This window comes from Protopterus annectens, chromosome 8.part0 (genome assembly GCF_019279795.1).
Source record: "Protopterus annectens isolate FY-2018-M chromosome 8.part0, PAN1.0, whole genome shotgun sequence".
Lineage (NCBI taxonomy): Eukaryota > Metazoa > Chordata > Ceratodontiformes > Protopteridae > Protopterus > Protopterus annectens.
This window is the reverse complement of record NC_056741.1, coordinates 928,405,413-928,419,900: the sequence shown is the minus strand read 5'-3', so window position 1 is coordinate 928,419,900 and position 14,488 is coordinate 928,405,413.

Below are 14,488 nucleotides of genomic sequence, written 5' to 3'. Positions count from 1 at the left end.
ATTTAGACATACATATCTATGATATACCTGAGCTGGCACTTATTACACACATACTGGGGTGATACCTGCACACGTCTGGAGCATCCCCTGATGCTCTAGCCTCTTGGAGCCACTCCTCCAAGAGGTCCCCCTTCCACCACTTCAGGTTAGCATAATGGTGCCTGACCTGCTCACCAGTTCGGGATATGCCAGTGGCACTGGTGAAGTCGCGGGTGAGACATTCCCAGGCCTCCACCTTATATTGGGAGCACCGGTACTGGCCCTGCAGCAGTCTTTGTGCATGGTCTTTAACTAGGAGTCCTGCCATGACCTTGGACTCCTGGTTGCACCGGCTCTGCACCTGGAAGTACACTCATTCTCCCCTTACTGCCATAGTGCCTGCAAGGGGAAGCTACATCCAGTTATGAGATGTATTCCCACCTCTTGGGTTTAAGTGGGGCCAATTTCTCCGCAGTTTTCCATGATTGGCCAGTTTTGAAAAGGTTAAGCTATGGGCAAACCTGCTTACCTAAGGTTGGCATTGTTTAAAGGGATATACCACTGGGCACAAAGAGTTAACTAGTCTAAACATTGCTCACACCTCCTAAGCTGCCTGTGCAATGCTTAGCATTGCTTACATTAGACCTTCATTATAATGCCTTTTTGGCATTGTGTTATTATTCATCACACCTTATATGTATGCCTGGTATCACTGATTGATGTGTACATACACTCTGTGGGGTCCTTGTGTTTTATTGTGGACTTCAACACTCTATTACAATTACACCTCACTTCTGGGCTTACTGCTGTACTCCACTTCACATATTTATGTTATGTAGTGAGTTATGGCACATACAGTGGCGACTGATGCTATTGGACTGCAGGGCTGCAGACCCCCCCCCCCCCAAGCTGTGGAAAGAACATTTTAAAAAATAAAATAAAATATTTATTTATTTTTTGTATTCTACATAACATTACTTAGCTGCGAGTCTGACCGACTCGCTGACACTTTGTTAAAGTCCCGGAACTCAAGCTGCGCATGTTTGTCAAGTTCCGGGTTAAAAAAAAAACTAGTTTCTGTAAATCCAGACTGCAGTAAAAGTAGTCCGGATTAAGGAGAGAAGGCATCAGTGTTTGATGCCCAGAAGTCTATGTGGTTTGTGACCGCAGTAAACTGGAAGGAGATCGGACTGCCACGTCCGCAGTCACGTAGGTGACGTGCATGGCTGGATGGCTACTGATTGGTTCTCGCTCTCTTCCCACACTTTGCGTGCTGGGAAAAAGAGAATAAGAACCAGTCAGTACAGTAGTAGCATACAGTACTTTGGTTTGTGCTTTGGTCAGACCATCAGAACATCGAGTTAGTAGCTTGCAATCTTGGACAAAAAATCTTCAAATTCTGCACTTCACGACTCTTAGCCGGCTGATATAAAATTACTCAAAGGTAAACACTAATAATTCTTCAATTTCCATAATATTTGGCTGGTTTCCATACTTTTCAAGCAAAGTACACATTTGCATCACAGTAGTTTTATAATTAGAAGTAATATAACAGCTGTCATATGAATTTAGTATGTTAGTATCCTTGGCCAGGAATTGTTACTGCGGTGGTGGTGCTGTGGTAGCGTTGTCGCCTCACAGTTAGACATTGCCCGTTCAGTTCTCAGTTAGAGCATCTTCTGTGTGGTGACATACGTGAACCGGCGTTCCTTCGTTGAAGGTTGTGTGTTAGGCCCGGCAAGCCAGCACATAAAACTCTACTGCCAATCATTAGCAGACCGGAGTTCCGCTGTGGCGACCCCTAACCGGGAAAAGCACAAAGACACAAAGTATCCTTGGCCAGGAATTATTAGGTTGAGACATAAGTAAATACAAGCCAGGAATTATTAGGGAGATGTAAGTAAATGTAAATGCAAACTTAAACAGTAATTTTCTTTTGCAGTTTTAATGTAGTTCTTTTTAGTCTTATGTTTAATGTATATATTTGAAATGAGGATGTGCATAGGATGTGCATTTCTTTGCAGTTGATTTTATTTTGCATTGATTGTCATGTTATTTTATGTGTGTGTGTGTGTGTGTGTGTGTGTGTGTGTGTGTGTGTGTGCGTGTGTGTGTGTGTGTGCATTTCTCTCCTTAACATTTTTTCTGCTAAATGACTTAGTTTTCAAGATGGTGGCAGTTAGCTTGGTTTCAAAGTCAATATGAGAGCCAGATAGCTTGCACTCACTTTTGCAGTGCATGAAATGGATTTGATGCCTAGGTAGTCAGCAATATTCTCCCCACAGACACAAGCATACACATACGCACACATACACACATACTAAGACACACACACACACACACACACACACACACACACACACACACACACACACACACACAGGCAGACATCCAGACAGTGACATACACAGACATATACACACACTTACACTTATGCACATATACCCCTCTTAGCTCCAACAGCCCCCCAAAACCAAGCCACTTCTTTCCACACTCAACTCCATATTTTCCCTTCAGACCCCTCCTTAGTACCACAACTCATCCCAACATACATACTCACACACGCGCACACACACACACACACACACACACACACACACACACACACACACACACACACACATGTGCACACGTGCAGTGACTGAAGTTTTTGCATCTTCCTTCCTTTGAGCACACATTTTTTTCACTGCTGCTCTCAACGTTTTTGTTGTGTCTTTCGGCTTTTCCTAGTTAGGGGTCGCCACAGCGGAACTCTGGTCCGCTAATGATTGGCAGTAGATTTTTATGTGCCGAGTTGCCAGCCCTGATGCACAACCTTCAATGAAGGTACGCCCATTCACGCATGTCTCCACACAGAAGACTCTCTAGCTGAGAATCGAACAGGACAACATCTTACTGTGAGGCAACAACACTACCAGCTATTCTTCCATAATTTCAGGGATTTGTTTCATCCCAGCAATGCCCTCCCGGACTGGTCCTTGGCAAATAATAGAATTTTGTCTGTGATGATGCAAGAGAGAACAATTGCAGTAAGGAGGTATAGGTAAGAGCATCAGCCCATATTAGCCATAGCAGTACTATTGGTGCACACTATCATGTCTTTGTCCAGCTAGTTATAATTGAAAATCATGGGCTCCCCAGAAAAGCCATCCCAGTTCATCAATCACTACCAGCTAGTCATTCAAATTGCCAAATGTCTTCTGATTCTAAAATGCATACACAGAGTCTTTACCTTGTTCAAGTAGAACCCCTCCCCCATCGCGTTACTTGTGATGCTGTATCTGAGTGTATTGAATTGGAGCCTAGAAAAATAAGATTTGAAATTATGACACTGGCTTTGCTGTTTGCTCTTAACAATTTATTTGCTAAGAGTGTTTTTTTTTTTATTTTTTATTGTTTTTATCCATGCTCTGTCATGCCATAGAGCTTAAATATTAACAGGATATATGTTTTTTTTTCTGGGTGTAGAACTTCTTGCTTTTTTACTTGTTTGATTACTGGTTCAGGGGGATAGTTTGTTACTGGCAACCAAACACTCTGACGATCTGGGCTAATAATAAATTTTACATTACAAATAGTGCAGCTTTAAGAACTATAAACTATAAAATTATTATTAATGTGATAATGTCCTGTGCTGTCTAGCAGCTTTACTTTTGGTTCTGCACACTTAATTGGGAGATAAACATCATTTGTTACTAATCGCTGTATTCTTTTTGTGTACAAATACAACCACTGCATTTGTGCAGGAAGTGCTAATTTACGTGACATTATGACACAATGACAAAAAAAGGCTTTTAGCTTTGCATGAACTGAGGCTGAGCACATATCTTATTGTATGAAACTATACTATTGTTCTGCTTTTCTGTATAAGTTGCATATGCTAAAATAAAGTGGTACTAGTACTTTTGTTTAATTTTACATATGGTAAAATAAAGAGCTAAATAATGCTGATTTTTTTTCCGTGAAGAAAAATAGTAAAATAAAGTGTTAAATAATGCTGATGTTTTATATGAAAACATTCTAGCAAAAATATGCTTTGCCACTTCTTCATTTTTTTTTTAATTATATTAATGTAACTATTGCAGTTTGAGTAGTCTGCAGACAAATGCATACTGTGTCTGTATATGGATGCTGTTTGAAATGTTCAGTAGTATCAACAGCCTATATGACAGGACAGTGAAAACCAGGATGTGTACTTAAGGTAAAACTGCCTGATTGCATGTAATGTAAACCAGCAGGCTGGCTATCACACTCAGCCAACCCATTCCAAGGCCTGTGGTATTTTAATTTGCCAAAAGTCAAGAATTTGAAAAGTGATAATACTGGAACCACGTTCTATATATACCTTCAACCCCTCCCCACCATACTCCCAACCCCTTCCTCCACCCAAAATACGTATGCTACGCACCTGTAGTCCTGCTTCATGGACATTTAATCATTCCTGTAAGGGGTACTGTACCTCACTGTTAATTTGTACCCTCCCCATTACCAATAATTTCGGTTATTTTTAGGCCTTCTGTGTTTAGTTTAAAGTTGATAGTCACTTGGTTTATATTTTCTGTCATTGTTCTTGATCCACTTGCAGACATTTGAGCACTTACTAAGGTCGTCACCCTCATTCTTTTCTGTATTGTCTCATCACTGTTTCATAATGACTTAGTGTAGTATATAATCAGAAAAACATAAAATGATTATGATTAAAATAAAAATTCAGTAGTCTCTCTCAGTAGTCAATGCCTGTCCCTTAATGTTACTTCAATACAGGCATGGACAATAATTGTGGGAGTTTCAGAATCAATTGCTGACATGTGAGTGTGTTTGTATATTTGGGATATAACAGTATTCTGCTGTGATATCATTCATTACAGGCTTACAGTAAGTCACGAAGGGTGCTTAACAGTTGCATTAATAGCTTTCTAAAGGAAGTATAAAAATAACATTATTGATTTAATTTATTAACTGTCTGGGGTAGAACACTGATTACAATGGAGTCGGACCTTCTTAAAAAACAGCACGTTAAAGAGTAAGTGCAGGTCACATAACTGTAGGATCACCTGATGCAGCTTCCACTATTACATGTGGTACAGAAGGAGCGGTAATAGTTGCTTGTTAAACTGAAGCTAGTCTTTTCTACCTGTAGTAAAACCTGTAACTGAGAATGTGTTTGTGTTTATGGCTAGTTTATAGTCTTGTACCAGTTCTAGTTGTAAAGCAGAAGAAAGAGAAGGTCTTTTTTTTTTTTTGTTGAGACAGTGTCAGCTGGACATAAATACAAGAGAGCTATGTATAGCTGTATGTGTTACTATGTGATATATTTGGAAAGCAAAGTATACTTCTGTTTTATGTAATAAAATATGAATGTTTATTAAATTATTAACTTAAGTTTGCTTTATCAGGACATGTAATGCAAGTTATATGGAAAAACGTAATTAAGGCTCAGGAGAAATGGATAAAGTTAAAGATAAGTTTGAGTTTATATTTTGAATTGAAAGTAGTCAGTACTATGATCAGGGACTTTATTTTGTGTTATGAAGATTTTTGATGGTATAATTATTTGTTAATCAATCATGTTGTTTGTGGAATAAATTAATCCTGGCTCTTCTATGGCTCTTCATGATGTTTTCTTCATTCATCTGACTTACCACCATCTCAGGAAGATGACACACCTCACTGTAATTTTTTTTCTGTGTTTTTCTAAGACATGACAGTGACGTAAGATAACAATGATCACCCCTAAACTGTGCTACAGTGTCAATAATGGAATGTATGTATGAATAGCTGGTGTGAAGATAAAACCTGCAGGTCTCAAATCTGTCAATATCAAAGGCATGTCTGCATCTTGATATGCACGTCCACACACACACACACACACACACACACACACACACACACACACACACACACACACACACACACAAAACACTGCCCTAATTCTTCACACAAACACACACAAGCAAATGTTTGGTAACAAATTTTCGTCAACAATCCTTTTAGTTTCTACTATCTTTGCCTCAGAATCACTTCAAAAGTGCATATGTGTCATGTGTGTCTGTGTGTGTGTGTACAGATTTTTGAATCACATTTGTGGTCTGTTTTTCATAAAATTATGGGCTTTCTGGCAAATTAGTGACAAATTATTAAAGATTTAAGTTAGGAAATAATGACAGACATTTGAGTTTCAGATTTCATAACCTTCAGAAAATCCATACTAATGCAGGACCTACTATTTTGTTAACGTTCTAAGCAGCAGCGGCCTTAGGTCAGCTGGTGCCCTAGGCAAAAGGGCTTCACAGCACCCCCCAACCTAGTCTACCTACACCAAATAAATTCTGGAAAAGTGCCCGTGCTACAGCGGCGCCCTAGGCGGCTGCCTAGTTGGCCTATGCCTAAGGCCGGCCATGGTTCTAAGAGCAATATTTAAAAATGGTCCTAATTTTGGGGCCTTTGTGACTTGTCTCACTTTTATTTATGGCTTTGTCTTGCTTTGAGGTTGAGAGTATGACAAATGTGTCTGGGCCATCACCATCAGCCAGAGACATTCCAAATTGTGACATACTTTTACCCCACTCCTCCATGTAGTGACTCTGGATGTGTCCAAGCAAGGCAAGGAGCAGTTATGCAGTGTAAGTGTGCAGACTAAGTATCCCCCCATCCAAGGTAGACACAAGTAGAATGGCTTTTCATCTGTTCTTGATTTTGCAGAATGTTCTGGTTTTCTGTCATATTTTTATACTATTGGTTTATGCTTATTATTCAGAAAATGCATGTTTTTGGCTGCATATTACTTAGTACTTTTATAAAGCTGAATATAAATTATAATTAGAACTGCAGTGCAAGCAGAAGTGATTTGAGTTGAGTGCTGCTTGCTTTTTTACACTTGATTTTGACTGGCGTTCCAGTAATGCATTTAAGAAGTAATTTATTTTTTCATGCCTCACAACCTTTTTATTTCCATCTAGATATTAAGTAAGCTATAATGCATTGAAATATTTTTTTCTGCTCCACTTCATTTTGTCTTGATTGGACTTTCATAATGACAGTTTGGCAACCAGGGCAGTGTATTTAAAGTGTCCCAGTTTTTGTGCTTTTGATCATAGCTCTGCCCCTTTCTAGTTGGCCACACCCCTTCCCACTGGCCCCACCCATTCAGCTGTCTCCTGCAGCCCTCCTTTGATTTGAAGTCACCAGTTGCCACTGGGCATATATGACTGTATACTGATGCCTTTTACAGGTTCAGTTTGGTTATAGTATGGTGGGGACATGTTTATTACTACCTAATTCTTCTGTACTTCTGTGATGGCTTGATGGATAACTACTGGGACTATGGTGTATAGGGTCCTGGGTTAGAGACCTGCATGGCTGTTTATTTTGTTGGTGGGCAGAACAAGGGTTGTTGGATACAGAGTGATTAAGGCACTTTTGAGCAGTTGTAAGCAAGTTTGCATGGCTGTAAGCACTGCTAACCCGCCATTACATCTGCTTTACAGAGAGTTAGCTTTAGAACTGCTTAGCCAGTGTAGGCATTGTTTACCACCAAGCAAATGGGCTTATGCCTGCTAACTAGTGCTTAATTATGCTTACTACTGCTTATTTGTGCTTAGACCTGCTTACTAGTACCTTATTCATTATGATACTGAAACCTCACATGTGCATTAAATGCAGTACTTCAGTTCATAAATATATGTTATTTAGTGGGTTATACAACAAAAATATTGTTCATAATGTGCTTTGCCATGTAAAATAGAATGTGCTGCAGTGGGACCCGAATCGGGAATGTCTGCTCATTAGGCAAATGCTCTTCCCACTACACTATTGCTGTACTGCTTCATTTACATATATCTTCCTTGTTATCCTCTTCAGCCTTTTAAGCTGCTTTACCGTAGCTAAGCAATGGGCACACCCGCACACCTACAGTTAGCTTCAATAGGATTTTTTTTTTTTTTAAATTAGGGTTTCTTCATTTTATTACTACATTCTGTTGCTGTTATACACAAGGGGGACTGTTGGTCAAGATATGCAGACACCTGTGAGCAGTCTCGCTCATTGCATACCACTTTCTACTGTTCTACATTGCAGGAGCATGTTTATTCTGAAAGTTCTGCTCTCAGACACGCCCCCTGCACTCTTACATGCTCTGTGTAAGCCTAGGAGCTTGGGCAGTGCACCTTACTAATATGCGTGGCGCGTTGCCGTCCTGCCCCTAAACAGCAGGGCTAAGCTAGTCTTTCATGGAAGTTTAGTAAATCCAGGGGAATGTTAATGATAATTTCTAGCAAATTTTAAAGGACAGACACAAGTATAACAGGACATAAAATATGTATACTGCAATTTGAAGAGGAAACCAATAAGTATGCAAGGTCATAAAATACACTCAAAAGGAGATATACAAGGTTATGAAATACACACAGCAGACAAAAGTTTATTTGCAGTGTATAACAGTTACAGAAAAACCCACTAATATATGGGGTCATAAAATACCCGCAAAAGGAAATAGTTTGATTCCAGAGTGTTAAAGATGGGAGGTAAAATATACTTAAGTCAGTGTATAAAGATGAAAATAGAGTTGTAAATAAACAGGAAACCTGCTATAGTGAGAAATGTGTTGTTACAAAGATGAATTACTAGCTGCATTTATTTATAGTTCTTTTAAAACTGTGGTATGATTGTACATCTTGACAGGAATATTTATTATTCTGTCAAATAGATTACTTATTAAGCTAATGTACATATCTCACAGGACTCTCGGTACCACCCAGCTTTTGCCAGACCCCATTTGACTGCTCATACTTGCCCCTTACCAGTTATTCAAGACATGTTCGTGTTACTTCATAAAATGCAAAGTCTTATGGCCACATCATATAAGGCAAAGGAGCAAAGTCGCAGTAATTGATAAGTGGACAGGGGCCTAGAGCTTTTGCAATACTTTATCTAGTCAAGATCCCCCATCTGAGCATCAACATACAATTGAATCAGCTGTGTACTGTGTACCCATCAAGTTATTGTACACCCAGCATCCTTTATTTGTCCTTAGTCTGAAGCTTAAGCTGTTGAGGCCTCCTGTCTTCTAGCAAAAATAATTTTAAAATGTATAAAATATCCAAGTCTAGGAAAGCTGGCATATGACTAATACACCCTACTTTACCTAGATAACCTAACTGGTGGCCCAAGTTAATTTCTCAAACCCGGATCTTTACCAGCACAGATAAATGCCCTGTCTTTGTATCAGGGAGGTGAAGATCAAGAGGTCACATGTTTAACAGTTTTTTGTGCAAGCAAGCAGAATCGTGTTACTTTAATTTTCAGAACCATTCCCTAGTCTGTAGCCACATTTTCTGAATGCTAACGATTTAACTGATGTTAATACTTTTCCACGAGAATGTTGCATCATCATACTTGCCTTTGTATCCTTAACCTGCCTCTCACTGTAATCCACACAGTGGCACATTCACTGTCTGTTGACAGCATCTTCACCTGTATCTCCCTGCTCTTCTCATCTGTTTCATCCTGGGCTGGGATACAATACTTTGTTATGTGTTTCTACATTTTTAGTACTTAGACCATGGCAGAGACTCTTAGAAGTAAATAAAGAAAAATGCATACAAAGAAATGATTTCCCAGTGAATCATGATAGGACTAGGAAAAAAAAAAAAAAACAGTGACAGGTCAAACTATTCTGCTGCAGAGAAAGATGTGAATACTGTCAGTGTAGCAACTGTCCTTCTTGATTAGATTTCCAGATAAAAATAGTGTGAAGTAAAAAAATAAATAGTCAACTGAATCTTTTCAAAGTACTTACCACTACCCATCAATTCCCTTTCACCACTTCAATATTTCTTCCCTGTTTGCTAACCTCACAGTTCTATGCTGCCATATTAGTTGTCTCCCGTTTTTGTCTTTTTACCAGTTTATAAAGCATTGTGCAAAGCCCTGAGTGATCTCTCCACCCCTTATTCATTTCTACACCATATTTGCACTTTCATTTTACCCCAGCTGCCTAGCTTATTTTTGACAATGTTCTAAGCTCTTCATAGTCTTCTTACACAAGAATGTTGCACCATCATTTTTGCCTTTGTATTTTAACCTTCCTCTCACTCTTATCCATACAGTGACATGTCCACTGTTGTCTGACAGCACCTTCACCCGGACATCACTGGTCTTTTGTGTCAGTTTCATCTCAGGCTGAGACTGAAATGGGTCCAATGGGATAAGTGTTCTACCCCAGTTAGCAAATTCAAAATACAATAAAACAAATCTTAATTAGGGCCACATTGCAAACTCTTTCATTTCTGGTGCATTCCAGCATCAGTTGGCTAAACTTTTCATGTTACAAAACCTCTTTTAATGCCAGCTGTCTCTCTCTTCTGGAACTAGAATTCTCTCAATCTTTTTCTAGAAGACACAAATAAGTCTTTTAGTTTTATATGAATATAAGTGGAAATTAGGTTTACTTATACAGATGCAAGCCTTAGAGGCCTTGAACTGATTAACTGATGTTAGGTTCCAGAGAGCCTCCATGTGGCATAGCCAAAAGAGGAAAACAATTCACAAACTGACAGCTATAACAAATGAATCTTAAAACACTTCTGCACATCATTTATAGAAGTACACCCCCTTCCAACATACATTGAAGCTCACATGTTTTTATCTCTTATTTTAATGACCATTCATTGAAGGCTAGAATAATATACATTTAAGACAAATAGAAAAACATTTCTGCAGATGAATGACTGAAAGAGGTTTAACCTTGATTTGTAAGAAATCCTTTCTGTTAAAGCTGTACTGTAAGTCTATCGAGTGGACATCATACTTTTTCCTAACTGAGTCACATCAAATTTTATGTAAAATGTTAAGAAAGGGTTCCTCTACTTTCACATCAGAGATTCTTCCATTTCCAAAAAAGACTAAAAGAGACATGTTTTAGAGTTCTCCATTTTGATCAATCACCATAGAATGAAAGCATAGCTGCACTGGTGGTGCTGCAGTAGCATTGTCACCTCACAGTAAGACGTTGTCCTGTTCGATTCTCAGCTAGAACTTCTTCTGTGTGGAGACATGCGTGAATGGGTGTACCTTCATTGAAGGTTGTGCGTCAGGGCTGGCAACTCAGCACGTAAAAATCTACTGCCAATCATTAGCGGACCGGAGTTCCACTGTGGCAACCCTTAACCAGGAAAAGCCAAAAGACACAACAACCATAGAATGAAAGCATACCTGGCAACAACATAAAAAAATCCCTCTTTGTTACCTACCTCACCTGGTGGCATTAGGTATCAGCGCTATCCTATATCCTTCAACATCTGTTTTACTAGCAGTAGCAGACAGCACAACACTGAACTCCAAGACGCAGGTCCACTGGAACACTATTATACTACACAATTCAGACCTACATCAACATTTCACCAACACTATTTCAACAACTTCAAGAAAATATATAAACTCACTTTTATGCCCCATTATTCTCTATAGAATCCCAATGATATTACCAACTACAAATGCCATACCTCTATTACAACCTGAGCCTTTTACTTAATTGTCAGTGTGATGAACAGACCAAAATTAATAGCATTATAACACTGAATGCTGCAAATCACACCATCAACAATTTCCTACCCATACACATTACTTTATATTGCTCTCATTAGAGTTATCCCCTCAAATATACTTCTGCATCTAGAGACCAACCACTTTCACTTTCACTTCTTATTTGCCTCTAACCCTCTTCCATTCATTCAACACACTGTTCCCCTTAATCACTTTAACAATATTACTCTAGTTTCTTACCCACCTTCTCACCAGTACTTCCACTCCCACCCATTCCTCAGCTGTTCTTCTTTCCAAACACATCTCACCTCCATCAACAACCATCAGACACTCAATACCTGCTTACTCACCTTCACCAGTACAACTCATTCTGTCACTCTCATTGCAAAACCTAAACAACTCCATCTTTCCCATTCTGTGTCTCAAATCCATCTAAGAGTTTTCCAATTTGTTGTTCAAGATTTAGGGCCAAAGTTAAAAAATAATGGGAAGACAAAAATCCAAATCAGGAATAATTCTTAAACATTACTCTAATCAAATTATAGAACAATTGGTTTTGCATCAACATACATTTTTTTGAACACTAAGAGGTATGAAAGTCAAATGTCTGGCATTACTGACTAATTGAAATCATCATTGGTTTACTAGAAAATCAAAATTAGGAAGGACAAGACAAAATATCAGGCACGATTCTGCAAAATTTGGGACAGTTAAGTAGTATGGCCTTTCCAAATATAGAAAGCTCCCTTGACCACCTGTCACCAAGTTCCCAAAATGTAACCATCCTGTAAACTCCACTAATAAATATTCTACTAATTTAAAGTTACACTGAAACAAACTCTGTCCCCAGGATCTATTTTGTCCTCAACTACTCAACAAGCAAAGCTCAACAGCCTTACTTAATGCATATAAGCTGGAACAATCGGATTCCTTTTTAACACCTACAGCATTGGCATTGTATTCATCACTGAATACTAGTTAGAAACTAACACATCAAGTCTTAATCCTTGCTTTCCCAACTAGTACCACCTGTTTAATAGCAGAGTGAGCATAGGAACCATGATACTTATACATCAAGACCTCAAGGTTTCTCCCCTAACACAGAACACATATGGCAATGACCACATTCCAAACCATCAAATCATAGAGCATTATATCAACAAAAATAACAAACTAACCCTTGTTTTAGCATACCTCACACCCCCCCTTAAGTGTCACAAAATCCAAATTTTACTTAATGAAATCTTTCCACATATCAGTAATCACATAGATGTTAATATTGCTTACCATGTGAGCCTCAACTACCTTATGCCCATGAATTGAGATGCGACTGATTACCTCTTTGTCTTTGGTTTTACTCAACTACTTAAAGAGCACACAAGACCAAAGTTTAGGTCATGAAGCACTCTGTTATGGATATTCTCATACACAATCATTCCTAAAACAAAAAAAAAGAAAGAAAAGCTTACAGCACCATATTACCCACTTCCTTTAATGACCATTGCTCCCTTTTATTTCACCTATTAATTGCATATAACAAGCCCATTCAAAAGCTTGCAATCACCTACCCCAAGACCGTTAAGGACATTAAACCCTAAAACAGAAATTATCACAAACTATCTGGAAATCTTTTCTTCAAACCATGGAGGTCCTCTTAATAGCCAGACTTGTTCATGTATTTCCACTATGTATCCCACCTACTTAAATACATGCTTAATAAATGGATCAGAAATTACTTTAAAGTTTTATTCAGATTCAAAGCAAAAGCCTCCATCAAATAGAAAACATGTCCATCTACTTCTTCCTGGGGCAAATTTAAATTCCACAGAAACCTAGCCAAAAATACCACTAAAAGAGATAATGCTAACTTCCTTCATTCCCATCATAATTTACTGATAAGTAGCTCAAAAATCTTTAGAACCCCATTAATAGCTTCACTGAGCAACCTTCCATTATAAGACTTCATCACCTAACAACAGTAGACTTCCTTAATAAAATATCTAATCCCCTCCTACAGCTTACAGATTACCCAAGTCATCAAACCTGACCGCCTCCCCATTAACTCCTGATGTCTACTTGAAAATGAGAAGTGCACTGATGATATTCTAACAAATGTACATAGATATGTAAATGGGCTTCCACCTTAGTTTGTTTTACTATACAAAAATCAAATACTTCCTGCCCTTCCCCATCTGTACAAACTTTGCCTCTCCAATACAGTGCCTACTGGGTGGAAACAAACAGTAATAAAACCCATACGTAAGCAAACCAGACTTGAAATCACCAAATACTTTTAGACAATTTCAATTCTACTCACCCTAGGAAAATATTTAAAAAGTCTTTAGCCAAGTTATAGAAAATACTCAAAAATGCAGCATCCTTTTACCATGCCAGAGTGGTTTCGGGGCTGAAAATAGCATTCTGACAGCCTTATACACCCTTGCAGATGATATTCTGATGAACATGGACAAGGAACATTTAACACATTCTACCTTCATCAACTTGTTAAAAGCCATTAATAGACAAGGGAACAATATGACGAAAGCCATTATACTCAGTTATCTCAGCTGTATTTAACCAAGAAACTTGCCCATGGGTTCAAAAATGTTCTGTACAAGAGAGACCTTAAAGTCCAAGCTGAATCCTCATCATCTTTTTTCTCACTCAATAAAAAAGCAACTCAAAGATCAATCTTATCCCCTATGCTTTTCTCCCTATTTGTTAATCGCCTGTCCTTGGACCTCGACAGCTCAGTATTTACCACAGCTCAACATTATTCAATATGCTGATAACCTGATCATTTGCAGTGGCAATCGTTTTCCTTCTGCCATCAAAACAGAACTTGGGGAAGATCTTTTCATTCTCTCTTACTGACTATTCAGACAAATGTAAGCTGAATAACAAGAACACAAACAGTTTGATCTTCAGTATAAAACAAAAACTTTTCACATCCGCATTCAATGGGCCT